Source organism: Rhinopithecus roxellana, chromosome 21, assembly GCF_007565055.1.
Source record: "Rhinopithecus roxellana isolate Shanxi Qingling chromosome 21, ASM756505v1, whole genome shotgun sequence".
Classification (NCBI taxonomy): domain Eukaryota; kingdom Metazoa; phylum Chordata; class Mammalia; order Primates; family Cercopithecidae; genus Rhinopithecus; species Rhinopithecus roxellana.
The window spans coordinates 50,391,025-50,409,028 of NC_044569.1; the positions used below are offsets into that span (position 1 = coordinate 50,391,025).

The window sequence follows — 18,004 nt, forward strand, 5'->3', positions numbered from 1 at the left end:
AGAAATATTTGAACACACATCTCTGGTCTACACTAACCAATGAAATGTTGGGGTACTGATTCTCATGGCCAAGTGATAAACTGAAAACAAATCAGCCCTCTGGCTGGAGTGTGGTTGAGGTAGCTGAGACAGGCCCAAGGTCACCTAGGAAAATGCTGCTGTAAGGAGCTAGGACTCCTTACAGCACACTCACTCCTTACAGCACACTCACTCCTTACAGCACACTCACTCACACACTAGGACTCCTTACAGCACACTCACTCTCCCTCTGGGAGGCAGGATGGCATCTGAAGAGGAGCTGGCGTTCCAGGATGGAAGACTTCAGCTTAATAGATGAAGACATTTCCCAGACTAAGAGACTCCCATATCTGCAGTCACTACTCTGGGTGGCAGGAAGGCAGGGGCTGGGCTGCTGTCTTTGAGGATGCCATGCAGGGGATTCCGGCAGTGAAGAGAAAATTGGTCTAGAGGCCCAGGACTGACTCTTCTAGCTTTAAAAGTTTGTCCCAAACCTCAGAGGAATCTGCATTTCAATTGTGAGGCCAATACTCACTCTCCAGAACACGCAGAAGTAAGGTGAGATAAAACGTGTCAAAGACCTCAAATAACATACTGTGAAGGACCAGGGAAAGGGGACAGGTCACCCGGCTTCCTGGGACTTAAGTGGGTCCCAAAGGCCAGGCTTCGTAGGGGTTACAGGTCAGATCGGAGGATAGGAATTCGAATGTGCAAGACAAAAGCCTGGGTTAGTGCAGGGACACCTCAGGTGGTGCCCCTTCCCTTCTCTTCCCCCTCCCTCCAGTGCACAGGGTCCCAGGAAGTGAAAGAAATACAATCTGCACATGACTCAAAGGAGCTGCCGCTGCTGCCACCACCGCCTTTCAGATGCTTTCTCCAATTCAGGTTTGCATCTTACTTTCCTGCGAACTTTTTTTTCTTCCCTTTGCCATTCTGGCTTTTGTTGATATAACCTCAATTTCTTACTGTCTTTCAAAGCCTTTATTCCCCAAATTGAGGGAAGGAATTTTTAATGTCATGCTAGGTCTCTCACCAGGCCAGTTGTCTTTTTCCAAATCAGTCAGGTGCTCAGGGTAGCTAAGGATAGAAAGAGGCTTGGCAGACAGAGGGAGAGAGTCAATAGCAAGGAGGAAAACAGCAACTGCAACTGATGAAGGTCCCCGAGGTGATTTGCAAATCTGCTGAAATCCTGAACAAGCTTTGATTTAACCCAAGCTTGAAATGGCTTTTATTTACTGTCTATTGTGGAATAAATGACATCTCATAAACAGGCTTTATCCATTACCCCAGAATGGAGAGCATGCTGTTAGGGACATTTTATCCTCTTGATATCAAAGGAGATATGCTGGGGTGTGTTATTACAAATAGAAAAATCAATGCTGAGACACACACATCTGAAATTTCATTTTCGTCCAACCACATTTTCAAAGCTTAAAAAAAAAAAAAAAAAAAAGGCAATCGCTAATAAAAATGACTTCAGAACCGGAGGATTTACCAAGCCTGAGCAAAGGACCGGCTGGGACCAAGCCCAGACAGTGAATAAATCTGACTCTGTCCTGGGGCCATTTCCTGTTCTGCCTCCCAGACAACCCAGCCGGCCCAGGGCTGCTCAAAGCAGAACCTTCTCTCCCCCACTCCCAGCCTCCTTGGTGTCTACTCTAGGCCATGCCCAAACACTGTTTATGCCCTCCAGATACCACCTTGCTAGCTGTACTCAGTCCTCCCATCCCAATCACACACTACATTTGGCAGCAGACCACATGGAAAATGCCAGAAATGTCCAGAGGCCATTGCTATTTCTCCCAGGTCCCTCCCACCTGAAGGGCAGGGGCTCCTGAATCTTTCAGGTATGTGTGAAAGTGAAAAGGCCCCCATGGAGTGAGGAAGGAAGCTTAGCCATTCTCCAAGCAAAGGCTCAGTCCTGCCTCTCACTGACCTTAATGCCATTTCTGCCAACCACAAACCCTCTTTCTGAGATAAGTATGGGAGAGAAATACTTTTAGCTTTTCACAAAATTTTCTTAAAGACACCATCCCAAGGCTCCATCACATTGTGTGATCTTGTATTGGGGTGAATTTCTGGTTTAGAACCTTGTTTTTGCACGAGGCTGCTCAAGGAGGCCTGCTGTTGTTCTCTTTACGTTTCTAGTGCTGAGCACAGTGTGTGGCACAGAGTAGCTGCCCAATAAATGCTAGTTGAATCCAAGAGATGTGCAGGCTGGTTGCAGAGACAAGAATGGCTGGCTAGACACCATGGAGGTGCTAGAAGCCAATCTCAGCCATCTGAAATGAAATACTCCAGTTCTTGCCTTGAGGCCTGAACTACATGGAGTTTGCTGGTTTCACACAGTCAGTCACATTTGACACAGGAATGGCTTACTGAGTTCGTTGAGGAAAATGGACCAGTAGAATTTGCTTGGTTTTAAGACCTCATGCAAGAAATCCTGACCTGCCTCCCTCCCAGGAAAAAAAAAAAGGTATTGGTAAGATGTGAATAGGAATGGAGAGCTGGGCACAAACGTGTGCCCATTCCTAGAGAAAGAACTTGGCATTTCAGAACAGGCAGAGCATCAAGTTTCATTTAATCTAATGCAGTCTCTTTAGAGGTGGGGAAACTGAGGCCCAGAAAGGGGGGGTTGATTCATCGAAAGTCACACAGAAAACTGTGGCCATGTGTGGACCAGTGTTTGAAATCCCTGATCCCATTCCTGACCCCCTTGCTGTACCTGAAAAGAATCCAGAGAGAGAACATAAGCATGAGGGAACCAACATAGCAATCATTGCAAAGGCAACCGTAGTGTTGGTCTCTTTTATCATGGTGGTTGTTTTATTTAAATAATCACATAACGATGAATGTGTTGAAAAGCATCCACACTGTGCAAATGGTATTTTTGCTGTTTTAAAGAGGCACCACTCTTGTTTTCTCTACAACCTTTACTTGTTTGAAGGCCACTGATCAGAACTGGGACATGCTGACTACTGACGCATTTTGGGAAGAAAATTCCCTGAAAGGTGTGTCCCCTGCTCCCACAGAGACATGCTGTCTATTTCTTCCTTGAGTGTTGCATAAAGCTTTGAGAGAATAGCCTAAGCCAGCCAATACAACGGCGATTCCACCCAAGATAGGCGGCAGTATTTAAATAAGTTTTCAATAGGAAGGAACGGTCTCTTTGGACTAGGTCTGTGATGTAGTTATCAGGAGGAGAAATTTGTAGAACCCATTACCTGCCACTCCTTCCCCCAGGAAATCCCTTGTTTATGGAGCATGAATCTCTCCGGCTTTGGCTGGCTTTTACACTCTGGATTGTCCTGGGTAAACATCTGTCTCACACCGTGTTTATAAAAAAGAGGCATTTGTGCCTTTGATTGTTTCAAGGTTTCTGCAGCACATGTGCATTCTTTCTCTCCTCCTGCCTTCCCCTACCCAGCTCACCCGCTCCTCCTGAGCAAACAATCCCCCATGTTGATTTTGGCCCCTTTTGGTATCATAGTGCTTTGCTTTGTCCAGAACAAGAAAATGCATACCACAACTCACCTGCTCCACCTTGAGTTAGAGAGTTTTTCATAACAAAGGCAGTATATCTTAACTGGATTATTATTATCATTTATCACACAAAATTTTTTCAAACACTTCCTCTAAGCAGAGCATTGAGGTAGATGTGATACGCTACACAGAGACCCAATTCCTGTCTCAAGTAGCTCATGGTCTTATTGAAGAGTCAGCTTGCAAACATTCAACATGAGGGCTCTATCTGCATAAGCCATAGGGCTTTGACGGGGCAGGGAATTTGTCACTGTTCTTATTGTTAGTGAAACTGAGCCTCTCATCTTCAGTCCTGAGGTGATTCAAACCCATACATGGGCCAGGCCTCTCAATTATCTGCTCCTGGAAAGAATATGGCAAACAGTTTCCTTTTATTCTCACACCTCTCTTTGTAGGACTTCCTTGCATGGCTGAGTCAGGCCACTGGTGAGTATCACTCCAGTAGAACCTCTACGAACTAGAACTCAACAATGTTCCTGGTGGTTAGGAATATAAATATATATATTTGCATCACTTCAATTTAGATCAGAAATGAATTACAAGAAAATAATGTCATCAAACAGTAAGAATTTCTTTTTAAAAGAAGACGTAAACAAAGCTTGGCTTCAATGTAGTTGAAGTTCCTTCACCTCCAGTTATAGATTAGACAGTGAGCACTGCTGTCTTCAGAGAAATGGCTAGAAGCTCCATCGTTAGCCAAGAAAGATGTGTAATGTCGAGCAGCGGGGACTTCCTGTCAAGGGAAGTGGACCCAGATATTTGAAAAACGTTTCCTAACAACCTGAAAGGGCTTTCTGCTTGACCTTCCACTCCTAGGAAGCTCAGTCCCCAGTTCCACTCACTTATCTTGGAAATTCTAGTGTGAAGTGTGTCATGATTCAGACGATTCACACGGCTGGCAACTGAGCTCACCTTGAGTTCAGTGCTTGAGGGGAGACCCAGGTTCAGTCCAGGCCCTGACATACCTGGCTGGTGACTTCATATCAGTCACTCAGCCTCTCTGGCCTCCATTGTAACTGATTTCTAATGGCCTTTCCACAACTAAGGACAATGATTCCATAAAGTAATTGGGCCATGCTAGATTGCAGCTACTTTTTATATCTGCTGATTTTTTCCTTGGAGGTATGTGCTCATGAGAATCTCTGCTGTACCCTCTGGGGCCTGGTGTCAGCTAAGTAGCTGACCTTATACTTGTCATTTGAGGATACACTAATACCTTGCTGCAGAAATACAACTGAGCACCTGGGAGTGGAGTGATCTGGCCAGCAATTAAAAGACAGCTCCAGCTTTATTCATAATGTCCTCATTACTTTATTTAACGAGAAACAAACAGGACAAGTTGTTAACAATGATCAATGCTCTACTATTATACACAGGTATTTGTTAGGGATTCTTGGTACTTTCTGAATTTTTATAATTTCTCAAAATAAAAATTATAATTTAATAAGGGCAGGGCAAATTCAGATGGCAATTGCCTCTGATAAGGGATGGAGAGAGGTGTGGTCAGAGAGGGGAACATAATCCTTCAAATGTGTTGGGTTTTTCTGTTGCTTTAACTGGATGGTGGAAGGTGATCATTTCACTATATTTTAAATTGCAATTTATGTTATATATACTTCTTGTATTTATATATTTCATTATAAAACGATGTTAGAATGACAAGGTAGAAACACTGATCTTAGTTTGGTAAGTATCTCCCCTTGAATAATGAAAGGACCCATATGGTGTTCAATAATTTGAGCCATTTGTGTAATTTTAAATTTTCTTCATAGCCCCATTTTAAAAGACAAAACAAAACAAATGAGATTTATTTTAATAGTGTATTTTATTTAACCCAATATATCCAATTTATTGTCATTTCATCATGTAATCAACATTTCAAAATTATTATTTTACTTTTTTTGCACTGAGTCTGGGAAACTCCATATGTATTTTACCTTTGCTGCACATCTCAATTCTGACTAGCCAGTGAACTAGGGCAGGCAAACCCCTGGGCTCCAGACTCCCTTTCCTGGCAGGCCCCGTGGGCTGAGAACACTGGGCTCTCTCACTGTACCACTTATGAAAGATAGCCCCAGAAAAACCTCACATTATCCCCATCTGGGCCCTCCTTTCTGCTCTGAGATGGGGACCCTAACTCACAGGGAGGAGCCACCCACCCCAACAGCAAAGGGCCAAGGAAGAAGAATGTAGAGCTGCCATTGTCTCCAAATTCCAGGCAGCATATGCTTTCTGCAGGCAGAGAAACAGCCTTTGCTCATGGGATCCTTTGCCCTGTCCACCAAGGAAGACCCACAGGTCAGTTTGCTTTTAGAGGGATGAGGTGTTAACAGTCTGGGAGAAAATGACAAGCAATAAGAAACTGTTTGTGGCAGAAAGAGCCAGCTCCATAAACCCCCTTGCTGGCTCTTTGGTTCAGAAATGGCCTCATAAAACACTGGTGGATGGTGATTGATGCCCCCGGACCTGCTGGTCAACCAAGATCTTGGGCAGCAGGGGGTCCTAGCCAGGGAGCAGAAGGTGGAGCTCAAATCCCACCCAGGAAGGGGCTTGCTCCTTTGTCACGCTGACAAATCCACATCCCTGGAATCGAAATCAAGTCCAGGAGAGGCTGGGTTATTCTGGGCAGGGTCAGAAAAATATTCTTAATCAGATTTGAAATACATCACTCCTAGAGGAGGACTGGGACTCTTTGGACCCTGGAGAGGCACATATCTCAGGGGACTCAGGGGGACTCAGGGACTCAGGCGCAGCATCTGGGCACCTCCCTCCCCCTGCTCCAGAGACTACCCCACCCTACCTATTTACAAGAGGTGATGTTTGCACAGGAGATTTCTGCCTTAAACCAAAATCACAGTGAAACCAGATGACAAAAGTGCCATTTGGGGTTTCTAAGACTGGACACTTTTCCTTTCTCCGTATATATGTATGAAACGGGACATGTGGGATATATATAGGATATATATGAACAGGATATATTTATCCTATTAGAAAGAAAGGTCAGGCTACATTTGTGACAAGCAAAGTTTCCCAGTCCACACAAGCATGAAGCCCTGCTTGGAGGCTGGTGGAAAAGATGCAATTTACCTTTGGGTGCTGAGGCTGGGATTCCCATTTAAAAGTCTAAGCCGGCTGATTATTTATTGATGTCTCTCTCTCCATAGCTGTCTGACTTTTACTGGTTGGAAGAAGCTCCTTTGTGCCTAAAGCATTTTTTGAATTAAGTTCTTTTCAGTCATTTCCCCTCAGGTGTTAACCAATGAGACTGTACTTTAACAAAAGTCCGCTTCCCCCCACCTCACTGCCCTCCTTATTTTATGTCATGAAATGAAATTAAGTATCAGGAGAGAGGCCATCAAACAACTGGGCCTGACGTGGTTATTTGCCATGTATTTTTTATTTACAGAAAGAGTGAGAATAATGCATTGGAACCATTCATATTTTACAGTGAATCTCTCTCCAAATCCTACCGGGACAAAAACCCAGGCAATTTAATGAATAAACAGGGCTCGTTCTCTATGTCTCTGTCTAATGCTCTTGCCACTAGCCCGGAAGTGGTCCTTGAAGCTGCACGTTTTCCTCAATTCCCTGAGGTCAGGATGGTCCAGCCTCCCTACCTCAGTGGGATCATCTGTGAAATGCAATGATAGTGAAATGGAATGATACTCACCACAGAGCAGGGAACCGAGGTCTCTTCCAGTGGTAACAGTCATGGTTCTATGAGCTGAAACCTTCCTTTCAAAGAAACTTTTCTCTTCTGGGATGGGGGTGCCCAGATCCTGACCCTGAGCCCAGATATGTGCCTCCCCAGGGTCCAAAGAGTCCCAGTCCTCCTCTAGGAGTGATGTATTTCAAATCTGATTAAGAATATTTTTCAAAGATTTTCCTACAAGTAACCTCAGCTAGAGCAGCCCAGTTCACTTTTTGGCAAGAACCACCCACTCCTTCACATCTACCCTCACTTCTACCCCACCCCACCTAGGGAGAAACAGCTGCCAAATGCATATTCTGGAAGTGAGAGACTGATGAATGGGGAGCTCTTGGAAAGGCTGGCCAGGCAGAACTGGGAGCCAGCGAGGACCTTCCTTGAGGATCTTGGCGCCCCCTGAACTGAAGACTGGCACAGAAGCCTACCTGGAACAGCACTGAGAAGCAACCCCACAGAGTATACCCCAGCCAGGGGATCTGCTCCAGCCAGGCCACCCCAGGCAAGTTTGTGCAAGACTTATTACTGAGGATGGATTTAGGGTGACAGTGGAGAGGTGTCTGTTGATGATAAGCATGAACTGATGGCATATTCTCATCCAGCCAGTCCTGTCCTGGACCCTTTGGTAGGTCTTGGAGTCTGGCAAAGTGGGTTCAAATCCCAGTCCCTTGGGATGCTATTTAATCCCTCTGAGCCTTACTTTCCTCATCTGAAAAATGGGATAAAATAAATTACTCAAGCAGTTGTGAAGATTAAAAAGATAACATATGTGGAAAGCCAATGTCTGGTACACAATAGGAGCCAGTATGACCTTTTTAGTTTAATAAAACAGACCCTGCTCTAAAAAAGCTGTTGGCGCTAAATCACGTTCTCAGAAAAATTAATAACAACAGAAGCATGTGATTCAAAGTCACCCAAGGAAGTGTTTCGTGCGAGTTTTTGAAATTGAGTCTCACTGAGTCATTCCCGTCTTAGCATGGCCACCCTCCAGCTTCCCTGGGACCTTCCCTAATTTTAGCATGTGGTCACCCTAGCCCCACGCTCTGCAGGATGCTTTGCCCTCTGCCATCAGTCTGGCACACTGCCACACCCCAAGGCCCTGTCTCCCTGGCTTCCTCCACTTCCCCTGCCTCTCTTCTGCCCAGCTCCCACCATTGAGATGGGTCCTTCTGGATCAATAGTGTACATGCTAGGTAGGGCCTATCTTTCTGGCAGTGAGGAGGGTTGATCCTACATCACCCCATTCTCTGGTAGGACTGTCTCCCCAGACAAGCAGATAGGCTTCTGCAGCAGGATTTCTGTATGGAAAGGCCTAAAAGTCACTGAAGAGGAGACACTACTTTTCATTCAGTTGTGCGGGAGAAACAGAGGCAACCCTTACAGAACTTTCCATCTAGCAGAGGAGACAGATGCTGTCAACAATCACACACAGGCCGGGCGCAGTGGCTCAAGCCTGTAATCCGAGCACTTTGGGAGGCCGAGATGGGCAGATCACGAGATCAGGAGATCGAGACCATCCTGGCTAACCCGGTGAAACTCCGTCTCTACTAAAAAATACAAAAAGTAGCAGGGTGAGGTGGCGGGTGCCTGTAGCCCCAGCTACTTGGGAGGCTGAGGCAGGAGAATGGCATAAACCCGGGAGGCGGAGCTTGCAGTGAGCTGAGATGCGGCCACTGCACTCCAGCCTGGGCGACAGAGCGAGTCTCTGTCTCAAAAAAAGAAAAAACAAACAAACAAACAAACAAACAAACAAACAAATCACACACAAATCACATAGCTACGGCCCATGACAAGAGCTGCGAGGGGTGGGCACACCGTGGAACGGGTGTAAATGGCACCCTGCACTGGGGAGGGAAGCACAGTGACTTCCCTCCCTACTATGTCCCAGCAGCTGGGTGTTGATGGGGGCTGGGACAGATCACAGGGAGGACCCACAACAGCTGAGGAAGGAGAAGGACTGGGCATTTCAGGGAGAGGATTTTAAAATCCAGTTTCTGGTCTGGCCAATCTTTTGCTGAACTTTGGGGTAAAACCAACAAAAAAATTTCATTAAAACTTGAAACTGGTTCAAATCCCAACACCCCAGGCAAGCTCCTTCACTTCTCTGTGCCTTTATCTTCTCATCTGAAAAATGGAGACACAGCTGACTGGTCATTTCCTGCCCCACTTTCTCTATGACGAAACAGCCTGACTCTGGGACACAGCTGGCCATAGCTAGAGCCTGGAAGGTCCAGGAACAGAGGTACTGTGGCCTCAGAGTCCTGGGACTGTCTGCCAAGCCTGAGCCTGGAGGCCACATTCTCTCAGGGGTCCATCCTCACATGCACAGCCCTTTCCCCATCCAGGGGGTTCCTCTCTCTCTCTCTCTCTCTCTTTCTGTGTGTGTGTGTGTGTGTGTGTGTGTGTGTGTCTGTGTGTGTGTGTGTGTGTGTGTCTGTGTATGTATAAGGATGTTTGCCAAAGTTACCGAGGTCAGTGCTTCTGGTAAAAAGTGTACAATCAACTCCAACCAGGGATGGTGTTATGACCATTTTTTGTGGGCAGGGAACATGAAATATAATACCCTCTATTTGTAGAGCACTTTTAGTTGCTCTTTAAGGCAAACATCTTTTCCTTAGAATCCTCTGAAAAGTCCTCAATGATTTCCTCTTGCTGAAGCAATTTGCCCCTTCTTGGAACACTCCCCACGCTGCAGTGCATGCTGCTCTTAGGACACATAACACGTTCTCCCTTGTGTGATGACTGTTTGTGCTCTTGTCCAACTAGACTTTCAGATCAAGCAATATTATTCCTTTTATATCCCTGCACAATCCCTAAAATTGGGTTAGAACATCCTAAGAATCAAATAAACGCTTGTTGGATGAATGAATGATGTGTGCCGGAATGAATGCACAACATAAATGCAAGAGGCTTTTCCCAGAGCTCTTTAACCCCTCTGCTTAGCCCAGAACTCTTTCCACTACACCGACTTTTGACCCTAACCTCTCTCCCATCCCCTCTCCGCTTCCCAATCCTAACAGGTCCCCAGTTTTTACATCTTATTTGGCTGCTTCTATGGTTGAGCAATAGCGATATTGTTATTGAAATAACTTAGATGAGCTTAGTCACCTTGTATCAGTGACACTATTAATAGTGACAGGTTCCAGGGCCCACCTTATGTGCTGGGTATGGCCATTTGGTTGCCAAAATGGAAGGTTAATAGGTAGACACCCGCCCAGTTTGACCCTGTTACTGACACTACACACATCCTGAATCTCTTTAAGCCCCGTGAGATTAGTGCCTCTACTGAAAGACTGAGGGATGTGTGACTACACTTAGAAAAATACAACCAATAATTGAATTGGTGGCTCCATTGGAATATTAAACAATGATTGTAATGGTGCATACCCCCAAGCAGCCATCCACATCCACTGAGACACTAGGACACATATTTTGTGCACTCCCAGGGAGTTGGATCAGCTGAGGAAGTCTCCTGCCCACCAATGAGGATGCTGAACACAGGAGTCCACTGTGCCCTGAGCTACAGGAAGGGAGAAAAACAGAAAACGCTCTGGGCTGACAATTCTTTATGTCCTTCACCCACAGATGAAGTCTATGGACAACCAGGACAATCAAATGAAGCCAGAGGCTCATTCCCCCAGGGGCTCTCAAGCCTTGTTTGTCCACGGCCTAGGACTCCCTGCTGCACCACAGCCCCATATACGTAAATCTTACAAATAAGTTGCTGATCACAGTGAAGATGGACTGAGAATGAGAATGGGTTCATGAAAATGCAGCTTCACCATTAATAAATTCAACTGAAATTAATACACATTTTGAAAATATGGCCCAGCAAAGTACCACTGCCTCTGATGGGGATGAGGGGCACAGGGTGGTGGTAGTACAGAATTAGGCACACCAGTCTCTGTCTGCAGGAGGCTCACATTCAGGGGAAATGCAACCAAACATGAGACATTTTTTCCTGATGGTAGGTCATAAGCATCATAGCTATATAGGAGAGCATAGCCGAAACCCTCTAGTCACCTTAAAGAATCAAAGTGTCTGTGCATGCCCTGAACGTAGCAACAGGGGGCTCCTGGGACCACATGGTTCACAGGAAACAGCCTGAACTTTGGAGACAGACCCACTTGGTTTCAAATACCAGCCTCACCACTGACTACGGAATGTCCTTGGTCAGATTGCTTACTCTGTGTTCTCCGATCTATTAAATGGGGCTAAAAATGCCTTCTTTATTAGATTTAATAATATAATAATTTAATAATAATTTATATATTAAAATTTAAATATCTAATAATTTAAATTTTTATCATTATAAAATATAATAATAATTTAATAATAAACATCAAATAATGAACATCAAATGCCTAGTAAAGTAACTGATATTTAGATGATACTCAGTGAATCTCTTTATCTGCTTAAGGTTCTCTTATTCACCTTCATATCCTCTGTATCTATAACTGGGCTCGGCAATATTGCATGCGTGGATGGATGGATCATGCATGGACGGATGGATGCATGGATGGATGGATGGGTTGATGGGTGGCTAGATGGACAGATAAACAGACAGATGGATTTCCACTATTGGGACACTCTTTTGCATCCCCATTTTACAATTAGGAAGCAAAAAGAAGTCAAACACTCTTGTAAGGTGCTGGTGTCCTTATTGTCTCAGGAACTTCTCACTTCATCCCAGTCTCTGTCTTCCTGTAGGTTAGTCTGTGACCTAGAAGTTCTGCCTCTTTCCCTCCTGTCTATCCAAAATCCTTCAAGATTCAATTCAAGTCCCACTTCCCCTGCAAAGCCTCCTCTGACCAGATCAGCTTACTCTTCTCTCTCCTTTTCCTGAACTTGCCAATAGTGAATCTCTGTCACATCGTTTGACTTTCGGTTGATAACTATGTTATGTATGCATCTTATTTCCCCAGTCTGATAGCAGAGAATGGGTTCTAGGCTTCCCTTACATCCCCAAGCATGAAGTTGGGTACATGTGCCTACCGTGCAAAGAATGCAGAAAATACTTTTTACTCCTAATGACAAACATTAGTTGCTAATGTTACTTCTAATAATAAAAATTGACATTTATTGAGTGGTGCCAGGCACTGCACTGAGCACTTTAAATACATTATCTCATGTAAGCCTTATAATAACCTTAGAAGATAGACATGATTATCTCCACTTTACAGATAAGAAAACTGAGTTTGAGAGAAGTTGCAATGCTTTTAAAACATAGAGCCCAAATTCTTTAATGCTCCTCTCATTGAGGTGGGGCTCTACATCCTCTCCCTTCAAATCCGGGTGGGCTTCTGACTGCATCTACTAATAGCGTATGGCAAAAAGTGATGCTCTGTGACTTCTGAGGCTGGGTCATGAAAGACCAGGCAACTTCTACTTTGTTCACTGGAACCCAAGTACTTGGAGAACTGAGCCTCTGTGTAAGAAGTTCCACTGCTCTGAGGCTGCCATGTTGTAAGGAAGCCCAAACCCCACGGAGAAGCCACAGACAGATGCTCTAGTCACAGATCATAGTCTTTGAATCATTCTAGTCCAGGAGCCAGATATGTGAATGAAAGAGATTAGATGATTCCAGCCCCAGTCTTCAAGATATTCCCAGCTTTCAAGTCTTCCCAGTGAGGCCTCAGACGTATGGAGTAGAGACAAACCATCCCTACCACACACTGTTCAAATTCCTAACTCGCAAAATTCATGAGCATAATATAGTAGTTATTTCAAGCTGCTAAATTTTGAGGTGATTTGCTGTGCATCAATAATATCTAGAAGTTCGTTTGACTTGCCCAAGATTACCCAGCTAGTAAGTGGCAAAGCTGGGATTCAATCTCAGGTGGTCTGACTTCAGAGCTCATTTTCTGGAACTGCATAACAAGCCTCCCAATACATGCTTGGGTTAAGCTGGCATGCAGTGTCCCATGTGGCTGATCTCAGATTCTGGAAAGTGGAAGACGGGCCCTGAAGAAATAAGGCTGGGGCAGGGGCCCAGGTGGGTCTCTGGAGAGGAGGAAGGTGGCATGCAGCAGGTGTGACATGAGGCTCTGACTCAAATACAAGATTTTGTAAGTCCTAGGCAGCAAAAGGCAACAACAGGGCACCTGATGAGGAAAGAAAGTAAAAGCATCAATGCAGTTTGTGCACGAGGTGCAGGCATGGAGTGGAGAATGGTAACAGGGAGCTGGTGATTCCTTAGGACTCATGAATTTGATGTAAGAGAGAAGGCTGGGCCAGACAGCTCCATGGCAAAAAGCTGACGGAAAAGGATGTTTGAATGCAGACAACAGAGATGACTCCCTCTATCCTCTGCCCATCAGGACCCTCCACAGAATCTGGCTGCTTCTTTGGGTGTGGACTGAGCTTTCTCCTGCCTTACATGAAGGCCCAGGCAGAGCCCCACTGCAATCCTGCAGATCTCCTATTCACTGACAACTCCCTTTCTCTGACCAGTCTCCTTCCAACTTAGGGATAGCATCATCCATTCATTCTTTCCTTCGTTCAACATTTAGGACCTGCTTCCTATAGTGTAGGCTCTGTTCTAGATGCTGGGGACAGAGACCAAAGTAAAAATAATGAGCTCTTTCCATTGAGTTACCAGGCAACAAGGTAAGGGCTGTGATGGAGGTGTTTTGTGGACCTGGAAACAGGGATTCCCTACCCCTGTGAAGCTGATGACTTGACACCCTCTTCTAGCTACTGGTATTTTCATTTTCCAAGTACTTTCAATTTGATGACGCCTGTAGCCTTTTCTTTTCTTTGGGCTCTTAGAATGACACTATGCAGAATTTCTGTAAAGTTGTCTTCAGTCAAAAGCTTAAAATAGTAGCTCCACTCTCTTGGGTAGTGATGAAAAATCAGGGAGTCATTTGCTCAGACACAAACTCTATGACCCCTGGATCATAACCCACAGCCATGTGTTTCTACAGTCAAAAATAGTACACATACAATAAAACTTCACATTTTACATATTGCTGTATAATTTTAAGGCTCTTCCATAGTCATCATCATTAGTTGATCCTGACTTCCCCAAATGAAAGGTGGAATAGGTGCTGTTTCCTGAGTGACTTAGTCCATTCAGGCTGCTGTAACAGAATACCATAGATTGAGTGGCTTTTAAACAACGGGAATTTATTGCTCACACTTCTGGAGGCTGGGTAGTCCAGATCAAGGTGTTGGCAGATTGAGTGCCTGGTGACCTGCTTCCTGGTTCTTAGATGGTTGTATCTTTTTGTGTCTTTACATGGTGGAAAGGGTGAGGGAGCTCCCTGGAGTCTCTTTTATAACACTAACCCCATTCATGAGGGCTCTACCCTCCAAAAGGCCCTAGCTCCAAATTCCATCACCTTGGGGCTTAGGTTTCAACATAGGAATTTTGGAGGGACATAAACATTCAGTCCATAGCACTGGGTTTACAGCTTGTGAAACTGCATGCGCAAGTTAAGCAACCAACTCAAGGTTCACACACTGGGCAGTGGTGGAAACACGGTTGGGATCTGGCTGGAGACAGGACGTCCTGAGTTTCTGCTGCACACACAGCCCTTCTGAACAGAATGATGACTCCTTCCCCAGGCTGCTGCGCTTTGTGCCTCTGGATCAGCTATCCCAGACCGACAGATCTGCCAACTGTTCTTTCCATAGCGCAAGGCTGCTGCTGGAGGAAGCTAGCTTCCTGACAAGGGTCTTTGTGAAGTTCACTGGTCAGTAACACACCTGGTCAAATGCCAAAGCCTGGGCACCGACATGAGACCAGAAGGGAACCTAGGGGAACTTTGCTGGGGTTACCCAAAAAAGGGCAATCCTATGCCTTCATGTATCTTGAACGTAAGTGAATATGAAAAAGAGGCAGACAGAAGCGGGGTGAAGGGCACGGACTCTAAGCCTGGCTGCTGGATTAAAAGCCTGCTTTGCCGCCTACCAGCTGTAAGGCCTCGGGCAATCACCTAAATCTCATCTATTTCCTTATTTGTGAAATGGGTTGTGACAACATCCACCTCATAGAGTTGTTATGAGGATTAAGCGAGTTAATACTTATTAAATGCTGAGGGCAGTTCTTGGCATGTGGTAAGTTATTTATAAATAATTTAAATTTGTTAAATAATGATGGACCCTCTAAGGCAGTGATCTCCAACCTTTTGGCACCAGGAGCCAGTTTCATGGAAGAGAGTTTTTCCAAGGACAGCGGGTAGGGGATGGTTTTAGGATGAAGCTGTTCCACCTCAGATGATCAGGCATTAGATTCTTGTAAGAATCATGCAACCTAGATCCCTGGCATGCACAGTTCTCATAGGACTCCCGTGAGAATCTGTTGCCACCACCAATCTGTCAGGAGGCAGAGCGCAGGCTGTAATGCTCTCTTGCCCACCCCTCACCTCCTGCTGTGTGGCCCAGTTCCTAACAAGCCACAGACCAGTACCAGTCCATGGCCCAGGGGTTGGGGATCCCTGCTCTAGGGGCCAGGCACTGTTCTAGTACCATGACAAATGGAGGGCCAGGACATGCCACTGACCCCAGGGAGTCTACAACCTGCCCACTGCCTGCATCCATGTGAGATCATGGCCATATCCTCCACTGGACTCTCCATGTCAAATATTTACTGTGACATCTCCTTTAACAACAAATTATTTAACAACTGGTGGTATGAATGAGAGTTAAATAACCTTAATGTCAGGGATTAGGAGGATGGGAGTCAGGAAGGATAGGATGAGGTCCCTACCTATGGATGTCAGCAATGAAACCCAGACTGAGCACTGTTAGTCTCTGTCTCTATCCCTTCCAGCAGGACAGCCACTAGGCACCTGCGGCTATTGAGTACTTGGAATATGGCCAGTCCAAACTGAAATGTGCTGTAAGACTAAACAGAAATGTGCTGTAAGAACCAAAACAGAAAGCATGCCAAATATCTAATTAGTACATTTTCATATTTATTCTTTTTGTTTGTTTGTTTGTTTTGTTTTGTTTTGTTTTTGTTTTTTTTCTCACTGCCTGTAAGATCAGGTATTTATTCAAGAGAAGCTGTCCAAAATGATGTGACCCTTATGGAATAATCAAATTTAAGAGTTTATGCAGCAGGCTTCTTTTCCTCTGTAGTAGGTTTCTTTTCTGCAGGCTTCTTTTCAGGGGCTGGTTTCTTGGTAGCTGCTGCCTTTTTTCCCACCAGAGGCTTCTTCTGCTTCTTAACACCAACAGCAGCCTTCTTTCCTTTCTTACCTACCACAGGCTTCTTGCCTGCAACTGCTGCCTTCTCATCTGATTTGGCTTCTAGTGCTGCTGCTGCAGCAGCTGCCTTATCCACCCGGAGCTTGTGATTCCTGGCCTGGCGAAGAATGCTATTCCGGCGCATGGTCTTTGCATATGGGTTTAGCTTCAACATGATTCTCAGGTTTTTCAGTGGGTTCTTCTTTAGGACTCTGCGATGAATCTTCTTGCGTGGTGCTCGAAGGGCTCTTTGGATCTCCGGGCTTTTCAAGATTCTGCTAAGATCTGTATTAATCTTCTTGTGCATGGGAAGATTGTAGTTACTCTTGAGGGAAGCGGCTTTACGCCAAGTGCCATACAATTCATCTAACTTCCGGAAAGCACTCTCAGTCCAAATGCAGAAACGTCCCACGTGTCCACCAGGAGCAAGCTTCAAAATGTTCAGTTTGCTTACATTAAGCAGAGTAATTCCAGGGATGTTTCTGAAAGCCTTGATGATGCCATTATCCTCATTATAGATGATGCACGGCCCCCTGCGCTGGATACGGCGTCGGTTTCTCATTTTGCCTTTGCCAGCTCTCATTCGCTGAGAGGCATAGACCTTTTTGATATCATTCCAGGCTTTAAGTTTCTTAAGGAGCAAAACAGATTCCTTGGTCTTCTTGTAGCCTTCAACTTTATCTTCCACTACCAAAGGAAGTTCAGGAACTTCCTCAATATTATGACCTTTAGACATGACCAGTGCTGGTAGGGCTGAGGCAGCCAGGACAGAACAGATGGCATATCGTTTTTGGGTTGTGTTCACTCTACGATGCCAACGGCGCCAGGTTTTGGTTGGTGCAAACATTCGGCCTCCACGACACATGTTTCCAAAAGCACCCTGGCCAGAGCAGTGAGTCCCACCACCTCGAACTCTGGGAATTCGAGCCACAGCTCTGCCAGTACCCCAAGACTCAGCACTGGTCTGATGACCTGCTAATTCACTGACAGCGTAGGGCTGTCTGTTGTTTTTGCGCAAGTTGGTGTGAACAAAGTTCACAATATCTGGTCGAATAGGAGCCTTGAATACAGCAGGCAAAGTGACATTTTTGCCAGATGACTCCCCCTTTTCGGAGTACACCGATATCAGTGGGCGAGCACATGCCATGGCGGAGAGAGGACACAACCACACTCCTCTCACGTCGGATGCTGCCACAGGAAAAGCTCATATTTATTCTATGTTGAAATGATAGTATTTTCAATACATTGGGTTAAATAAAATATACTGTTAAAATTAAGTTCACTTGCTTCTTTTTACTTTTTAAAATATGGCTACTAGAAAAGTTTAAATTGCATCTGTAGTTGTGTTTGCGGCTCACTTTATTAGCCAAGTGCTGAATGACATGGGTCCCAGCAGATGAGTGAGCTGGGAAAGGAAATATTCAACTTCCCTTAGGAAGACACTCACAGAGAAGGTGAGAGTTTGATGCAGATCCCAGGGAGGTGCTCTTTCCTGTGTATCCAGTGCCTGACCAAGGTTCCATTCTTACTGGGTGCTCA

At 45.3% G+C, this 18,004-nt stretch overlaps 1 pseudogene across 1 annotated transcript; it reads right to left on the minus strand.

Annotated features, from left to right (window-relative positions):
* Positions 1 to 16,236: 16,236 nt before the first annotated feature.
* LOC104657831 lies at positions 16,237 to 17,674 on the minus strand (annotated as a pseudogene). The gene has a single exon (XR_747342.2). The product of XR_747342.2 is annotated as a 60S ribosomal protein L4 pseudogene (transcript).
* Positions 17,675 to 18,004: the final 330 nt, after the last annotated feature.